Consider the following 19,655-nt stretch of genomic DNA (forward strand, 5'->3'; position numbering starts at 1 on the left):
TATGGAGTGGAGAAGGAAAGTTACATAACAATAGCTGTCGTAGCGGACATTATTAGACAATGGTCTCCTGTATGCAGAATGAGTAAAACACGACAAAGGTTTGGGTTTGTGGAATATTTTGCTTTTTATTTCAGTCTTTGAGTCTCACCTCCTAAACTTTGGCTTAAATGCCAGTGATGTGTATTTCATTTATTTACTGAGAAGCCACTGTGGAGTTGGTTCTGTATTCTAAAACGAGTCCAGCCTTCACGATCTGTGGTGCTAGATCTATGAACCTGCAAAAGGGTGGAAGATACCGTATTTATCGGCGTATAACACGCACTTTTTTCCCCTTAAAATCAGGGGAAAATCGCAGGTGCGTGTTATAGGCCAATCCCCTGCGATCCCCCGCTGACTGTGAGCGGAGCGATAGCCGGCCGCTGATACATAGCCGAGTTTGAAAATGGCGCCGCCGGCGCCGAAATACATAGCCGTGACTTGCGACGGCTCTCGGCTACTTTCGGCTCCACTCGTAGTCCCGCCCGGGATGGGCGTGACTGTGAGCGGAGCGAGCGCCGCCCATATACAGATAGCCGAGTGTACTCAGCTAGGTTTGGCTAGCTCCACTCACAGTCACGCCCAGTCCTATGATGGACACAGGGACTGGGCGTGACTGTGAGCGGAGCTAGCCAAACCTAGCCGAGTACACTCGGCTATCTGTATATGGGCGGCGCTCGCTCCGCTCACAGTCACGCCCATCCCGGGCGGGACTACAAGTGGAGCCGAAAGTGGCCGAGAGCCACCACAAGTCACGGCTATGTATTTCGGTGCCGGCGGCGCCATTTTCAAACTGCAGTGACACTGACAAGTCACTGCAGTTTAACTGCAGCCTGGGCAAGGCTGCAAATGGACACAGACAAAGCTGCAGATGGGCACTGACAAAGCTGCAAGGCTGCAAATGGACACTGATAAGGCTGCAAATGACACCAAGGCTGCAAGGCTGCAAATGACACCAAGGCTGCAAGGTTGCAAATTACACCAAGGCTGCAAATGACACTGGACAAGCATGCAGATGGACGCTGTGCAAGGCTGCATTGATGGGCATTTCAATGTAAGTTTTTTTCCTTAAAACATTTTTTCCTTAAAATTCCCCCCTAAACTTGGGGTGCGTGTTATACGCCGGCGCATGTTATACGCCGATATATACAGTAATGTATTGATACTATTCAGAATGACTTATCTGAGAAGGTAAACAATGCAAATGGTGCCCTAGTCCTGACAATCCAATTTTCTGGTACAGGGTAAAGATATAACTTGAGAAAGCTCTAATTTCTAAACATGCAAAACTGGCAAGGTCTAGGATATTACAAACAAGGCAAATGTTTTGGGGCTTTTTCACACTTGCAACCAAGGGGCAGGGAAAACAAGGGCTGTACACACGCTGCGATCACAATGCTTTGCTTCACGCCCGCGGTCATTTTAACTCAAGCTGGAGAGTTTGATGGGCAGCTCCGCCTGTCAAATTCACCCATTGAGATCAATGGGGCCACATCACAACTACAAGCAAAGAGTTTTATAGTGCAGTCCCACAATGTAAAAATTCCATTTGACAATTAAATAAAAAAAAAAAAAACAGGCGTCAGGAGGTGGCAGTAGCGTCTCTTGATTACCCGCCAGCTGCTGCTATACTGCCCTCTGCACAGTGATCCACTGCAAGTAAGAGCATTACTGTCTATCTGAAAGAGCCCCAATGCCGCGTACACACGGTTGGACTTTTCGACCGGACTGGTCCGACGGACGCCGACGGACCAAATCCGGCGGACAATCCGACCGCGTGTGGGTTTCACAGGACCTTCAGCGGACAATCCGACCGTGTGTGGGTTTCACAGGACCTTCAGCGGACTTTTCCGGTCGCAAATCTGACGGAGTTTAGATTTGGAACATGCTTCAAATCTTTACGTCGTAACTCCACTGGACCCAGAAATCCGCTCGTCTGTATGCTAGTCCGATGGACAAAAACCCGCGCTAGGGCAGCTATTGGCTACTGGCTATCAACTTCCTCATTTTAGTCCGGTCGTACGTCATCACATACGAATCCGTCGGACTTTTGTGTGATCGTATGTAGTTAAGTCCGTTCGTTATAAAGTCTGCAGCAAGTCTGCCAAAAGTCTGTCGAAAATCTGTCGGACGGGCTGTCGGTCTTTTGTAGCCGAAAAGTCCGACCGTGTGTACGCGGCATTAGAGGGCAATAATCCAAGCCTGAAGTATGTTTTTATTTTGGTGTAAACAATGCTTATTGTCCTGAGAGAGACATGAATGCTACCAATGTGAAAGTTTTGCAAATGCTAGTTGCATGACTGTAATACTGGTCCTTTAGCTTCAATTCAGAGTCACTACCTGAACATGTATGCAGAAAAGAACTTTGCTAATATACGTGCTTATTTTAGATCAAATGTATTGAAGCCAGTGGATCAGTATAACAGACGGGTAATGCGACCAGCAATTTTTTTGTAAGATTGCAAAATGGCAGCCCCTGTATTTTTATTAGAAAAGGTTTACAGTACTTTAAAGCCCCGCTGATGTATCACATGTTTCTATGTTTCTACATCTTCCTACTGGAATCAGAATATGCAGACTTTACTAAGTCTGCATATTCTGATTTGTGACCTCCTTTTAACCACTTCAGCCCCGGAAGGATTTACCCCCTTCCTGTCCAGAGCACTTTTTAAAATTTGGCACTGCGTCGCTTTAACTGCTAATTGCGCGGTCATGCAATGCTGTACCCAAACGAAATTTACGTCCTTTTCTTCCCACAAATGGAGCTTTCTTTTGATGGTATTTGATCACCTCTGCTGTTTTTTTTTTTTGCGCTATACACGGAAAAAGACCGAAAATTTTGAAAAAAATTTATATTTTCTACTTTTTGTTCTAAAAAAAATCCAATAAACTCAATTTTAGTCATACATTTAGGACAAAATGTATTCGGCCACATGTCTTTGGTAAAAAAAATGTCAATAAGTGTATATTTATTGGTTTGCGCAAAAGTTATAGCGCCTACAAACTAGGGTACATTTTCTGGAATTTACACAGCCTTTAATTTATGACTGCCTATGTCGTTTCTTGAGGTGCTAAAATGGCAGGGCAGTACAAAACCCCCACAAATGACCCAATTTTGGAAAGTAGACACCCCAAGGAAATTGCTGAGAGGCATGTTGAGCCCATTGAATATTAATTTTTTTTGTCCCAAGTGATTGAATAATGACAACAAAAAAAAAAAAAATTACAAAAACTTGTCACTAAATGATATATTGCTCACACAGGCCATGGGCATATGTGGAATTGCACCCCAAAATACATTTAGCTGCTTCTCCTGAGTATGGGGATACCACATGTGTGGGACTTTTTGGGAGCCTAGCCGCGTACGGGGCCCCGAAAACCAATCACTGCCTTTAGGATTTCTAAGGGCGTACATTTTTGATTTTACTCCTCACTACCTATCACAGTTTTGAATGCCATAAAATGCCCAGATGGCATAAACCCCCGCCAAATGACCCCATTTTGGAAAGTAGACACCCCAAGCTATTTGCTTTGAGGCATGTTGAGTCCATGGAATGTTTTATATTTTGACACAAGTTGCGGGAAAGTGACAAATTTTTTTTTTTTTTGCACAAAGTTGTCACTAAATGATATATTGCTCACACAGGCCATGGGCATATGTGGAATTGCACCCCAAAATACATTTAGCTGCTTCTCCTGAGTATGAGGATACCACATGTGTGGGACTTTTTAGGAGCCTAGCCGCGTACGGGGCCCCGAAAACCAATCACCGCCTTCAGGATTTCTAAGGGCGTGAATTTTTGATTTCACTCTTCACTGCCTATCACAGTTTCGGAGGCCATGGAATGCCCAGGTGGCACAAACCCCCCCCAAATGACCCCATTTTGGAAAGTAGACACCCCAAGCTATTTGCTGAGAGGCATGGTGAGTATTTTGCAGCTCTCATTTGTTTTTGAAAATAAAGAAAGACAAGAAAAAAACATTTTTTTTTTCTTTTTTCAATTTTCTAAACTTTGTGACAAAAAGTGAGGTCTGCAAAATACTCACTATACCTCTCAGCAAATAGCTTGGGATGTCTACTTTCCAAAATGGGGTCATTTGGGGGGGGGGTTGTGCCACCTGGGCATTCCATGGCCTCCGAAACTGTGATAGGCAGTGAAGAGTGAAATCAAAAATTTACGCCCTTAGAAAGCCTGAAGGCGGCGCTTGGTCTTCGGGGTCCCGTGCGCGGCTAGGCTCCCAAAAAGTCCCACACATGTGGTATCCCCGTACTCAGGAGAAGCAGCAGAATGTATTTTGGGGTGTAATTTCACATATTCCCATGGCATATTTGAGCAATATATCATTTAGTGACAACTTTGTGCAAAAAAAAAAAAAAATTGTCTCTTTCCCGCAACTTGTGTCACAATATAAAATATTCCATGGACTCGACATGCCTCTCAGCAAATAGCTTGGGGTGTCTACTTTCCAAAATGGGGTCATTTGGGGGGCTTTTGAACTGTCCTGGCATTTTATGCACAACATTTAGAAGCTTATGTCACACATAACCCACTCTTCTAACCACTTGAAGACAAAGCCCTTTCTGACACTTTTTGATTACATGATAAAATTATTTTTTTTTGCAAGAAAATTACTTTGAACCCCCCACATATTATATATTTTTTTTAAAGCAAATGCCCTACAGATTAAAATGGTGGGTGTTTCATTTTTTTTTTTCACACAGTATTTGCGCAGCGATTTTTCAAACGCATTTTTTGGGGAAAAAACACACTTTTTTAAATTTTAATGCACTAAAACACACTATATTGCCCAAATGTTTGATGAAATAAAAAAGATGATCTTAGGCCGAGTACATGGATACCAAACATGACATGCTTTAAAATTGCGCACAAACGTGCAGTGGTGACAAACTAAATACATTTTTAAAAGCCTTTAAAAGCCTTTACAGGTTACCACTTTAGATTTACAGAGGAGGTCTACTGCTAAAATGACTGCCCTTGATCTGACCTTCGCGGTGATATCTCACATGCATGGTGCAATTGCTGTTTACATTTGACGCCAGACCGACGCTTGCGTTCGCCTTAGCGCGAGAGCAGGGGGGACAGGGGTGCTTTTTTTTTTTTTTTTCTTTATTATTTTTTTGCTTTTTTATCTTATTTTTAAACTGTTCCTTTCATATTTTTTTTTTTTAAATCATTTTTATTGTTATCTCAGGGAATGTAAATATCCCCTATCATAGCAATAGGTGGTGACAGGTACTCTTTTTTGAAAAAATTAGGGTCTATTAGACCCTAGATTTCTCCTCTGCCCTCAAAGCATCTGACCACACCAAGATCGGTGTGATAAAATGCTTTCCCAATTTCCCAATGGCGCTGTTTACATCCGGCAAAATCTAAGTCATAAAATGCTCGTAGCTTCCGGTTTCTTAGGCCATAGAGGTGCTTGGAGCCATCTGGTCTCTGATCAGCTCTATGGTCAGCTGGCTGAATCACCGGCTGCATTCTCAGGTTCCCTGTTGAGACAGGAGAGCCAGAGAAAAACACGGAAGACGGGGGGGGGGGCATTCCCTCCCACTGCTTGTACAAGCAGTCTAGAGGCTAATTAGCCGCTAGGATTGCTTTTACATGAAAGACGACCGCTGGCTGAAAAGAATGATACCAAGATGATACCTAAACCTGCAGGCATCATTCTGGTATAACCACTCAAAGTTGTGAATGGCGTACCTGAAGACAAAAAAATGGTTAACAATAAAGCACAGTAAACGGTAAAGTATAAAAAATTGCAGACCTGAAAAACAAACATGATAAAACATAATAACAATAAAACATTGCAGAATAGAATACAGTAAAAAAGAGCAGAACAATACAGAGAGAATAGAGAGAGAGAGAACAATAAAACGACAACTATTTTTTTTTATTTTATATTTTTGTATGTGTTTTTTTTTTGTTTTGTTTTTTTTACACTTTTTTTTGTAACTAACTTTTATAACTGTAACCGGTTCCAGGTTCGGGTCTCTCAAAATGTGATGGCATCTTGGGAGACCCTGTGAAAGTGTGCCTAGTCTGTGCAATGCTATACCCTACGCTAATACTCAACTAGTGAATGGTAGCGTTCAAAACATTCACCAATGCAAAGACCAGGATTGCCAGGACAGGAGGGACAATAATAGCGGGTGTCACGCCTATATCCGCGCTTGCTGCAGACACAACATCTTTTTTGGGGGGGTTCGTTGGGTAGGGGTACTCGGGAGGACATAAAGAAAATGCCTCTCATGCAGCCGACTGCATTTGGTTGGGGATGTGAATGGGGGAAGTACGGGCGCTGCAGAAGTGGTCGGTTCCCAATTAGGATTGGCGAATGCAGCAGGAAGGGCACTATGGGCACGACGGGCCTGTGTTTGTCTTTTTGGTGGCAGCGGGACACTACTTGTGCTTGCCACCTCACCAGCTTGAACTGCACTTATGGGACTCGCCACGTCACCAAGTGTTACTGCAGTGCTGGTTTGACTATGACCGGGGTGTACTAGGCCGCTGGTGCTTGCCAGTTCACCAAAACGCTACCAAAAAAACTGTTAGCGATCGCAGGGATCAGGCCTGACTCTGCGAACGCTGCAGTTATGCGTTTAGTGTTTTGTAAGTGACAGTGATCGATCGATACTGCACTTGGGTGGGCTGGGCTGGGCTGGGCGGAGGGGCAAAACGCAGGTGCTAGCAGGTATCTGGGCTGATCCCACTAACACTGCGTTTTTGGGAACCCTAAACTGCTGGGGACGCTAGTATAGATCTGATCGGATCAGGTATTGATCTGATCAGATACTATACCACTAAGGGAGGTGTACGGTGCGTGCGTGGGTGTTAGCGCGACTGGCGCTAACCTGACGCTGCCTGGGGCTGGTGCTTGCCAGTTCACCAAAACACTACCAAAAAAACTGTTAGCGATCGCAGGGATCAGGCCTGACTCTGCGAACGCTGCAGTTATGTGTTTAGTGTTTTGTAAGTGACAGTGATCGATCGATACTGCACTTGGGTGGGCTGGGCGGAGGGGCAAAACGCAGGTGCTAGCAGGTATCTGGGCTGATCCCGCTAACACTGCGTTTTTGGGAACCCTAAACTGCTGGGGACGCTAGTATAGATCTGATCGGATCAGATATTGATGCGTTCAGATACTATACCACTAAGGAAGGTGTACGGTGCGTGCGTGGGTGTTAGCGCGACCGGCGCTAACCTGACGCTGCCTCGGGCTGGTGCTTGCCAGTTCACCAAAACGCTACCAAAAAAAACTGTTAGCGATCGCAGGGATCAGGCCTGACTCTGCGAATGCTGCAGTTATGCGTTTAGCGTTTTGTAAGTGACAGTGATCGATCGATACTGCACTTGGGTGGGCTGGGCCGGGCGGAGGGGCAAAACGCAGGTGCTAGCGGGTATCTGGGCTGATCCCGCTAACACTGCGTTTTTGGGAACCCTAAACTGCTGGGGACGCCAGTATAGATCTGATCGGATCAGATATTGATGCGTTCAGATAGTATACCACTAAGGGAGGCGTATGCTGCGTGCGTGGGTGTTAGCGGTACTGGCGCTAATCTGACGCTGCCTGGGGCGACGCATATCACCGCCGGGCGATCAGGGGGCTAAACCTTTATTCGGTAATAAACGGCGGGTGCCCTGACACTATGAAAAATAAACGAACTAACCAGCGTCACCCGTAACGGTTATACGGTGATCAGTGGTGAAAGGGTTAACTAGGGGGCAATCAAGGGGTTAAAACATTTATTAGATAGTATATGGGGGTCCCTGTCGCTATAAAATGCTGACGGCGAACCTAAATATTTACGTTCCTAACTAGCGTCACCAGTGACACTAATACAGCGATCAGAAAAATGATCGCTTAGCGACACTGGTGACAGGGGGTGATCAAGGGGTTAAAACTTTATTAGGGGGGGTTAGGGGGGTACCCTAGGCCTAAAGGGGGGTAACACTCACTGTCCTACCACAGTAACTGTCACTAACTGACACCCTGCAGTAATCAGGAAAAAAAAAAAAATACTGCTTGGTGTCAGTGTTACAGGGAGGGGGGAGGGGTGATTGGGGGGGGGATCGGGGGTGTTTTGTGTGCCTGGCATGTTCTACTGTGTGTGTGTGTGTGTTGGTGCACTTACATGTCTTCTCTCCTCGGCGCTAGAACGGAAACTGCCGAGCCGAGGAGAGATGACATCACATCCTCTGCCTGTGTGTACTATACACAGGCAGGGGATGTTCCTCATTGGCTGGGAGCGATCGCGAGGGGGGGCCATGATCGGATGGTCTCCCCCTCGTCTCTCATCGCTCCTAGCCAAATGCCGACCGCCGCTGGCACCGGGGGGGGGGGTCCGATTGGACCCCCCGCCCGCGGGAAGGCAATCACGTATGGGTACGTGATTTTGCCTGCCCGTGCCATTCTGCTCAGGTATATATGCGTGAGGCGGTCGGCAAGTGGTTAAAACTGCTAATTGCTTGTATCAGTCTGGATGCAGAATTTCTTAAAGTCAACAGTTTTTTACATGAATGCATTCCAGTGTGGCCAACCTACCAGATTGAAATTTACTGACAAGACACCCAAAATTTACTTGCACTGCCAAGTTTTTACTGGCATTTCCAAAGGTTACAAAATTTGTTGTAAATGCAATATTCAGTATTTAGGCTAAAAACAAGTACAATATGCAATTAGCAGTGTGATTTAAGATCGATTAAGGCAAAAAACATATATCTTATTTTATTTTTTTTAAGTAACTCAGGGACAGGACTCAGGAGGGCAAGAAAATAGAATGGGTAGGCGCACACACACATGAAATTGATTCTCACAGTGAGACTGACAGCAGCACAGATGATGACACCTTACCGTCACGTCCCCTACTGAATCACAGTGATAGTCTCTCTTAATGCTAGGTGGTCCCTTCAGTCCACTCCAGGCCAAACAGCATGGACAGTCCCACTCCCAGCTTGCCTTGCTCCCGTCCCACAGACCCTCACACAAGGCTTCGGCCACTTCACTCGGCTCTCTTGAACCACGACATCACACAACACGCTCAGGCACCGCCTCCTCCTGACCCGCCGGCGCCACCCAAACACACTGTAGCAGGCACTCAGAGGGTCTCGGCCAGCCGAGCGCCACAGCCACATTATTTACTGGCAACCTTTTCCTGTCACTGGCATTTACTGGCAGGAGAAAAGTGCCCATTTTTTACTGGCTGCCAGTAAAAATGCTGACGGTTGGCAACACTGATCCCATCCTGAGGTCTCTCTGTCCAACCTCCCATCCCATCCCGAGATCTCTCTGTCCACCAGCCCATCCCATCCTGAGGTCTCTCTGTCCACCCCCCATCCCATCCCACCCTGAGTGAGCGCTCTCTATCCACCCCCCCCCCACCCCATACTAAAGTTAATGCTGACCATTCTTGTTGACTCAATGTGTCTGGAGGTGATCCTTGGAAAACCAGCAACTAAGGTGACCAGAGCACAGATGTGCCTTCAGCAGGGTAATGTGAAAACCATTATTATAGGAAGGTGTGCCACAATAAAGCCATGTCCTGTAGGAACATCCCCCTTCTTTCTGCCCACCAATCTATGCAACACCTTGGCACTCTCTACATGGTACACTTTCATTAGCCCACAGAAATCTGTCCCGACCATTAAAGGACTGGTTAGTTATGTTTGCTTCCCAGGCCAAAGGTTCCCTGTCCTTTCCTGAGTCCATGAAAGACAGAAAGTATCTTCAGTTCCAGACCAAGATTTCTATCTTAAATAGAAATTACCGTATTTATCGGCGTATAACACGCACCGGCGTATAACACGCACCCCAATTTAGGAGAGAATTTTAAGGAAAAAAAAACTTTTAGGAGGGAAGTTGAAGGGAAAAAAACTTACATTTAAATGCCGATCATTGCAGCCTTCTCAGTGCAGCCTTGCCCCAGTGCAGCCATGTCAGTGCAGCCATGTCAGTGCAGCCATGTCAGTGCAGCCTTCCCCAGTGCAGCCTTCCCCAGTGCAGCCTTGTCAGTGCAGCCATGTCAGTGCAGCCTTCCCCAGTGCAGCCTTGTCAGTGCAGCCATGTCAGTGCAGCCATGTCAGTGCAGCCTTCCCCAGTGCAGCCTTGTCAGTGCAGTCATGTCAGTGCAGCCTTCCCCAGTGCAGCCTTGTCAGTGCAGCCATGTCAGTGCAGCCATCTCAGTGCAGCCTTCTCAGTGCAGCCTTCCCCAGTGCAGCCTTCCCCAGTGCAGCCTTCCCCAGTGCAGCCTTGCCCCAGTGCAGCCTTCCCCAGTGCAGCCTTGTCCCCAGTGCAGGCTTCGATCCCCTGTCCCTGCTTTGTGGGCTTCAAAATCGCCGACCGCGATTTGAAAATGGCGCCGAAATACACAGAGCCGGTCCTCGGCTCTTTCCGGCGGCTCTCGTTCACTTTCGGTTCCACTCGTAGTCCCGAGCGGAGCTATCCGAGTAGGTTCGGGACTACGAGTGGAGCCGAAAGTAAACGAGAGCCGCCGGAAAGAGCCGAGGACCGGCTCTGTGTATTTCGGCGCCGGCGGCGCCATTTTCAAATCGCGGTCGGCGATTTTGACAGCTCGGGATCGCAGAGGATCGGCGTATAACACGCACCTGCGACTTTCCCCTGATTTTAAGGGGAAAAAAGTGCGTGTTATACGCCGATAAATACGGTATACTCTATGGTGCTTCCCACCATACGGACAGATAGCAAATCACTGCTGGGAACACTGAATCCCAAATCACTGCCCTGAACAAGGGTTGATGTAAAAGTTCAATATGGGAAGAGATTCCCCTTATCCCACAACTTTTCTAATAACACCAATTAACAAGTAGTAAGAAAGAAAAAGACAGAACTAGCAGTCATTTTTTTTAATTAATATTTTATTTAAGTGAGAAATTGCCAATTATTCAATGTTGATAAGGGCTAGCATGATCCAGAGGAAGGCGAAAACCCTTAGCTAGAAGGAAAAAAATCCTTCCTCACCCCCGCGGGCGATCGGATACTCCCTGGATTTATGATTTTAAGGTGCTAACCCTGATAAAAATGAACAGCCAGTTAACTATATGTAAGGTCCAGAAAATAAATCAAAATGAAAAGATGTACACAGGTACAGGGTACCTTAAGACATCATTGAGTATGCACTGGCTGCACACTCTAGTGATAGGTTTGAGATGGCTTCTAGTTTATTGTGAAAGCACAATTTAATAAAGGATGAGTGTTCCTTTCTGAACATGCTATCTGTTGCATCTGTTTTTGAGCATTTTTGCACGTTTTTGAGCATTTTTCTACATAAATTATAATTAATAATAATGAATTAATGAATAAATGCCCACATAAACACGCACAATAAGTAAATATTAAATACTACATAAATATTAATAAATGCACACATAAACACACACAATAAGTAAATATTAAATAAAACATAAATATTAATGAATAAAAGAACACATAAACCCACACAATAAGTAAATATTAAATACTACATAAATATTAATACATACAAAAAAGCCCCAAAACGCACATAAAAAAGCCTTAAAAAACACTGAAAAATGCAACACACAGAAAGGCAACACGTACAGCATTGTAATGCACTGCACTGTTTTGCAGTGACATGAATGAAGTGTCACTTTGTGTAATATATGAATAGGAGGAGCCTGGTTTTTCCAGGCTGTGGATCAGACCAGGCGTTTGTTGGGTGATGATCCCTGATCCTCATCCAGGCTTTGTGAAAATGAATTGCCACGTAATGAAGAAGCCGAGGTTACTTTCACCATGATGACACTTGGGTCACAGGATTCTGAAGATGACATTCCTATCCCCAGTCTCTAGCTTTCAAAGTAAAATCCGGAAAAGATCTCCCGCTCCTCTGGTGGAATTTAATAGTATCATTTTAATAGTATCATTTCGAGTCTCCAGACATTGTAAAGAGAAAAAGATATACATCAAAATCACCGATCAATACAGAGAATGCTCACACATCTTAAAGAATTCTACATACCCAATAAGGAAAGTGTATCTAAACCCAAAAACAAAATGTTATTATATTTCCAACTTTCAAGCCTTAGTGGTGGCTGTATTTATTTTCTTCAGGCAAGTGGCACAATTCTGGTCTAATGCCCTGTACACACAATAGGATTTTCCGACAACAAAATCCATGGGATTTTTTCCGATGGATGTTGGCTCAAAATTGTCTTGCGTACACACGGTCACACAAAGTTGGTTGGAAATTCTGAACGTCAAGAACACGGTGACGTACAACACGTACGACGAGCCGAGAAAAATTAAGTTTAATAGCCAGTGCTGCTCTTCTGCTTGATTCCGAGCATGCGTGGCACTTTGTGCGTCGGAATTGTGTACACACGATCGGAATTTCTGACAACGGATTTTGTTGTCTCAAAATTTGAGAACCAGGTCTTAAATTTTTTGTGACTGAAATTCCTATGGAAAATGTGTGATGAAGCCTACACACGGTCGGAATTTCTGACAACAAGGTCCTATCACACATTTTCCATTGGAAAATCTTATCGTGTGTACAGGGCATAAGGGTGACAACGCTCACTCACTGTACTGTATCTATGGAGCAGCAGCATTATCACCTGGAACTAGAAGTTTGCTAGGACTACAGAATGTCTCCCCAACTCCTCACCTTTACAACATAACAGGGAGGGGGTTCTGTAGTACATAAAGAATGAGAACTGGGAACAATGTTCTCTACTACACTGTTACTAGGTTTCTAGCAGGGTCAATGGGTATTTATTTGCACTTTGAACAGACATGACAAAATGCTTTCAATGGGATGTTTAACAGACAAATAAAAGGAGTTTGTTGTATGGATTTACATACACTTTAAAGAAAATGAATGTAGATAATGAAAATATTATAGTAAATGAGGTATTCTTCTTCTGCCTCCTTAAATCCTCTACCACCCTAAATGTTCCAGAGCTCTGGTATTCATATACCATATTTATCAGCGTATAACATGCACTTTTTCCCCTGAAAATAGAGGGCAAACAGTGTGTGCGTGTTATACGGCAATCATTTTTTTTTACCAGGGGGCGGGCAGGGATTGGGCAGTCCGCCCCAGGTGCCACACATTGGGGGGTGTCATGCCGGACGCCCCGCCTCTCGTGGTCCTAGGACAGCACTGCCGGTGTACCTTAAAGATAAAAAAAATCAGTGCCAGCCCCTTCAAATAGATCCTTTGTACACTGTTTAGGTGTCATTGTAAACCAAAGCCTGCAAATACCTCATTAGCGCTGTTCTTTCCGGCCGCTCTCCTCCTCCCACTCCTCCAAGTGTAGCTTTAGATTGGAGGAGGAGAGCGATCACATGGCCGGCTGGAAAGAACGGCACTAATGAGGTATTTGCAGGCTTTGGTTTACAATGACACTTACACAGTGTAGGAAGAATCTATGAGAAGGGACTGGCACTGATTTATTTTTAAACTTTAGAATACATCGGCAGGGGGGGCTGTATAATGAAAGGGGCTGTGTACTGTGCAGGGGGAGGAGGCTGTATAATGTGCAGGGGTTTGTGTAAAGTGCAAGGGGTTTGTGTATTGTGCAGGGGACTGTGTAATGTAAAGAGGGGTCTGTGTGATGTAAATGGGTCTGTGTAATGTTCAGGGGGATGTGTAATGTAAAGGGGGCTGTGTAATGTAAAGAGGGGTCTGTGTAATGTAAATGTTTCTGTGTAATGTGCAGGGGGGATGTGTAATGTAAAGGGGGCTGTGTAATGTAAAGGGGCTGTGGAATGTGCAGGGGGATGTGGGATGTAAGGGGGGCTGTGGAATGTGCAGGGAGGGATGTGTAATGTAAAGGGGTCTGTGTAATGTGCAAGGGGTCTGTGTAATGTGCAAGGGGTCTGTGTATTGTGCAAGGGGTCTGTGTAATGTAAAGAGGGGTTTGTGTAATGTAAAGGGGGCTGTGGAAAGTAAAGGGGGCTGTGGAATGTGCAGGGGGATGTGGAATGTAAAGGGGGGATGTGGAATGTACAGGGGGCTGTGGAAAGTTTTTACCTGAAACTTCCCTCTTAAAATTAGGGTGCGTGTTATACAATGATAAATACAGTACTTACTGGTCTTGTGTAATTCAGTGGTTTGGCCCTTCCACATTTTAAGTCTTTCCAGTCGACGCCTCTAAAAAATGGATGATCTCTGACATCACAGGCGAACTCCCATCTCCATCCTTGGTCAATTTCCAGATGCTGTAACAAAGAAACATACGGTAAATCATGAACACCGCAGGCACAGTGATTGGACAATACAATCCCACATTTTTAGCAGCTGCATATTTTTAACCTTCTTGTTCATGCCAGTAACCCACTTTCAACAAGTTATTATTATGCAAAACGTGTTTGCACCCAAAATGTACCTTACTAGAAATGCAATTGCCTTAAAACCCCCACCCCAACACCACACTGTTTATCCATAAGACCTGGAGTGTCACATATGTAAATGTCTGGCCAGCCCTGCCAACATTTCCCATAATGCTTTCTTTCTCCTCTGTGTGCGGTTTCGATACGATCGTGGATATGATCGGCTCTACAAAATTCGGCCCCTCGTAAACCACTTCAACCAACGTTTTGCAGACTTGTTTACTCCCCATCAAGTTGTCTGCGTTGATGAGTCCCTTATTACGTTTTCTGGCCGCTTGTATTTCAAACAGTATCTTCCCAGCAAGCGTGCCAGATACGGGGTCAAGATGTATAAGCTCTGTGACAGGGCCACAGGCTATACATGTAGTTTTATGGTTTACGAGGGAAAAAATAGTCACGTAGAGCCGCCGAACTGCCCAGATTACATAGGAAGCGCTGGCAAGATTGTGTGGGACTTGGTGTCACCCTTATTCGGAAAGGGGTACCACTTGTACGTGCACAATTATTACACGAGCGTGCCACTTTTTAGTCACTTGTTTGATCACCAGATTGGAGCATGTGGCACCGTGCGACCTAATCACCGGGGCCTACCCCAGAAGCTTGTAGATTCCGGTCTTAGGCTGGGGGAAAGAGCCTGCTTCAAGTGTAATAATTTGCTCGCTATGAAGTGGAGGCATAATAAGAATGTTTTCGTTCTTACCTCCCTTCATGCAGACACGACGGTCCAAATTCCTATGGTGACTGGTGTTGTGGAGAAACCCCTCTGTGTCCACAAATATAACCCTAATATCGGAGGGGTGGACCTCAACAACCATTAGTTGGCACCGTACCTAGTTGCCCTTAAGGCCAGACACTGGTACAAAAAAGTGTCTGTTTCTTTATTTCAATTGGCTTTGCTGAACGCTCATGTGCTATACAGAGCTTCAGGATGGACTGGATCCTTCCTTAAATTCCAGGAAGAGATCGTCAGAGCCCTTCAGTTTCCAGACAGTGCTCCTCCTCACCTTCCCAATCCAAATGCACTAAGCCGGCTCATTGAGAGGCGTTTTCCGTATGTTCTCCTGAGTACCCCTACCCAACAAGCTCCCTAAAGAAGATGTCGTGTCTGCAGCAAGCGCGGATATAGGCGTGACACCCGCTATTATTGTCCCTCCTGTCCTGACAATCCTGGTCTTTGCATTGGTGAATGTTTTGAATGCTACCATACACTAATTGAGTATTAGCATTAGGGTACAGCACTGCACAGACTAGGACACACTTTCACAGGGTCTCCCAAGATGCCATCGCATTTTGAGAGACCCGAACCTGGAACCGTTACAGTTACAACAGTTACAGTTACAAAAAAGTTTAAAAAAAAAAAAAACCCACAAAAAATAAAATAAAAAAACAAAAATAGTTGTCGTTTTATTGTTCTCTCTCTCTCTCTCTCTCTCTCTCTCTCTATTCTCTCTCTATTTCTCTATTGTTCTGTTCTTTTTTACTGTATTCTATTCTGCAATGTTTTATTGTTATTATGTTTTATCCTGTTTGCTTTTCAGGTATGTAATTTTTTATACTTTACTGTTTACTGTGTTTTATTGTTAACCATTTTTTTGTTTTCAGGTACGCCATTCAGCTGCAGAGCGGATTTATTTATCTTGCCAGCAACAGCGTTTGCTCCCACGATACATAAAGCCGTTACTCCAGCGATATAGGAGGTGATTTCACCATCACAGTTAAAAAAAGAGCATATATGCCGAAGCATGGGGGCAGCAGGGGTAGAGAAGCGATTTGCTCCTAACTTTTGCGGGCGGATGCCCCCATGCTTCGGCATATATATATTTTAGGCACAGATTGCGTTAAAAAATGTTTTTTTTTTTTACTATTTTTTTTTGCATTTGCTTTGCAGGTATGGTGTGTCTTACTGTTATACTGTAATGTTACTTTGTTTTATTGTTAACCATCATTTGCTTAGCAGGTACGCCATTCAGTTGCAGAGCGGATTTATTTATCTTGACAGCAACAGCGTTTGCTCCCACCATACATAAAGCCATGAACCCAGCATTGTCGGAGGTGATTTTACCACCACAGTTAAAAAAAGAGCATATATGCCGAAGCATGGGGGCAGCAGGGGTGGAGGAGCGATTTGCTCCTAACTTTTGGGGCGGAAGCCCCCATGCTTCAGCCTATATTTTTTAGGCCATTCAGCTGCAGCACTGATTTATTTATCTTGACAGCAACAGTGTTTGCTCCCACGATACATAAAGCTGTGCCTCCAGCGCTGTAGGAGGTGATTTCACCACCACAGTTAAAAACAAAATGGTGCATGTATGCCCATCATTAGATCAATCTCTTTTTTTCGTTCAGCCCACAGGCTGCATGTAAAAAAAGATTACAATATATGCCCAACAAGGACCAGTAACATACTGGTATGTTGCTGGACTTTGAGTGGTTATATCAGAATGATGCCTGCGGGTTTAGGTATCATCTTGGTATCATTCTTTTTAGCCAGCGGTCGGCTTTCATGTAAAAGCAATCCTAGCAGCTAATTAGCCTCTAGACTGCTTTTACAAGCAGTGGGAGGGAATGTCCCCCCCCCCACTGTCTTCCATGGTTTTCTCTGGCTCTCCTTTCCCAACAAGGAACCTGAGAATACAGCCGGTGGTTCTGCCAGTTGACCATAGAGCTGATCAGAGACCAGAATGGCACCAATCATCTCTATGGCCTAAGAAACTGGAAGCTACGAGCATTTCATGACTTAGATTTCGCCGGATGTAAACAGCGACATTGGGAAATTGGGAAAGCATTTTATCACACCGATCTTGGTGTGGTTAGATGCTTTGAGGGTAGAGGAGAGATCTAGGGTCAGATAGACCCCAATTTTTTCAAAAAAAAGTACCTGTCACTACCTATTGCAATCATAGGGGATATTTACATTCCCTGAGATAATAAAAATGATTTTAAAAAAATATGAAAGGAACAGTTTAAAAATAAGATAAAAAAGCAAAAGAAAAAAAAGCACCCCTGTCCCCCCCTGTTCTCGCGCAAAGGCGAACGCAAGCATCAGTCTGGAGTCAATTGTAAACAGCAATTGCACCATGCATGTGAGTTATCACCGCGAAGGTCAGATTGAGGGCAGTAATTTTAGCAGTAGACCTCCTCCGTAAATCTAAAGTGGTACCTATAAAGGCTTTTGAAGGCTTTTAAAAATGTATGTAGTTTGTCACCACTGCACGTTTGTGCGCAATTTTAAAGCATGTTGTGTTTGGTATCCATGTACTCGGCCTAAGATCATCTATTTTATTTCATCAAACATTTGGGCAATATAGTGTGTTTTAGTGCATTAAAATTAAAAAAGTGTGTTTTTTCCCAAAAAAAAGCGTTTGAAAAATCGGTGCGCAAATACTGTGCGACAATAAAAAATGAAACACCCACCATTTTAATCTGTAGGGCCTTTGCTTTAAAAAATATATAATGTTTGGGGGTTCAAAGTAATTTTCTTGCAAAAAAATTTTTTCATGTAAACAAAAAGTGTCAGAATGGGCTTTGTCTTGAAGTGATTAAAAGAGTGGGTGATGTGTGACATAAGCTTCTAAATGTTGTGCATAAAATGCCAGGACAGTTCAAACCCCCCACAAATGACCTCATTTTGGAAAGTAGACACCCCAAGCTATTTGCTGAGAGGCATGTTGAGTCCATGAAATATTTTATAATTGTGACACAAGTCACACGGAAGACACGGGAAAAAGACAATTTTTTTTTTTTTTTTGCACAAAGTTGTCACTAAATGATATATTGCTCAAACATGCCATCGGCATATGTGAAATTACACCCCAAAATACATTCTGTTGCTTCTTCTGAGTACGGGGATACCACATGTGTGAGACTTTTTGGGAGTCTAGCCACGTACGGGACCCCGAAAACCAAGCACCGCCTTCAGGCTTTCTAAGGGTGTAAATTTTTGATTTCACTCCTCACTGCTTATCACAGTTTCGGAGGCCATGGAATGCCAAGATGGCACACCCCCCCCCCCCAAAATGACCCCATTATGGAAAGTAAACACCCCAAGCTAATTGCTGAGACGTATGGTGAATATTTTGCAGTCCTCACTTTTTGTCACAAAGTTTTGAAAATTGAAAAAAGAAAAAAAAATACATTTTTCTTTTCCTTCTTCATTTTCAAAATCAAATGAGAGCTGCAAAATACTCGCCATGCCTCTCAGCAAATAGCTTTGGGTGTCTACTTTCCAAAATGGGGTCATTTGGGGGGGGGTTGTGCTATCTTGGCATTTTATGGCCTTCGGAACTGTGATAGGTAGTGAGGAGTGAAATCAAAAATTTACGCCCTTAGAAATCCTGAAGGCGGTGATTGGTTTTCAGGGCCCCGTACGCAGCTAGGCTCCCAAAAAGTCCCACACATGTGGTATCCCCATACTCAGGAGAAGCAGAAGAATGTATTTTGGGGTGTGATTCCACATATGCCCATGGCATGTTTGAGCGATATATCATTTAGTGACAACTTTGTGCAAAAAAAAAAAAGTTTATCAATTTCCCGCAACTTGTGGCAAAATATAAAATATTCCATGGGCTCAACATGCCTCTCAGCAAATAGCTTAGTGTGTCTACTTTCCAAAATGGGGTCATTTGCACACCCATTGTACCAGGAGAACAGGGTAACTGACTCTCCACATATCTTCCTTCTGTTTGGACCTCTTCTCCTCTTCCCAAATACATAGGCTCTTGACAGGCTACAAACAGCTGTGCTCTCTCTCAGAAACACCCAAACATCTACTTTCCACCATTTATAAATTACAACACTCACTGATCCATGACCAACCCCCATCTTACACCAGGAGGTGGGCCACGGACCTAGGAAAAGATCTCTCTCTGGCTGACTGGCAAAAGTCTTTCCACTTCACGCATAAATCCTCCATCTCTTGTTACACACAAGAGAAGAACTTTAAACTCGTATCTAGGTGGTACAGGGACCCTCAATCACTTCATAGAATCTTCCCCTCTACCCCCACTTCGTGTTGGAGGTGTGACACAGAGGGAAGTTATCTCCACATATGGTGGGAGTGCAGAGCCATCCAACTCCTCTGGTCCCAGGTTTTCACCATCTACAGTAGCTTTTACGATCAACCAACGACACCCACTCCAGAGGTAGCTCTATTGTCTATGCTCCCAGGCTCCATACCCTCGCCAAAACGTACTCTGTTAAGATTTTTCCTATCGGCAGCCAGGCAA

The 19,655-nt window shown here is 44.5% G+C and overlaps 1 protein-coding gene across 2 annotated transcripts in view; it reads right to left on the bottom strand.

Moving 5' to 3' along the window:
- Positions 1 to 10,895: 10,895 nt before the first annotated feature.
- Positions 10,896 to 19,655, bottom strand: part of LOC141103462 (putative 3-phosphoinositide-dependent protein kinase 2) — a 33,987-nt gene continuing 25,227 nt past the window's right edge. The window contains exons 7-8 of one of the 2 annotated variants that reach the window (XM_073593082.1): positions 14,131 to 14,259; positions 10,896 to 11,964 (exon numbers count right to left, since the gene is read on the bottom strand). The gene's annotated coding sequence lies outside the window, so the exon portion shown is untranslated. The remainder of the gene's footprint in view (positions 11,965 to 14,130; positions 14,260 to 19,655) is intronic. The other variant, XM_073593083.1, reaches the window with a different exon arrangement.

Source organism: Aquarana catesbeiana, linkage group LG07, assembly GCF_042186555.1.
Source record: "Aquarana catesbeiana isolate 2022-GZ linkage group LG07, ASM4218655v1, whole genome shotgun sequence".
In the NCBI taxonomy this organism is placed as follows: Eukaryota; Metazoa; Chordata; class Amphibia; order Anura; family Ranidae; genus Aquarana; species Aquarana catesbeiana.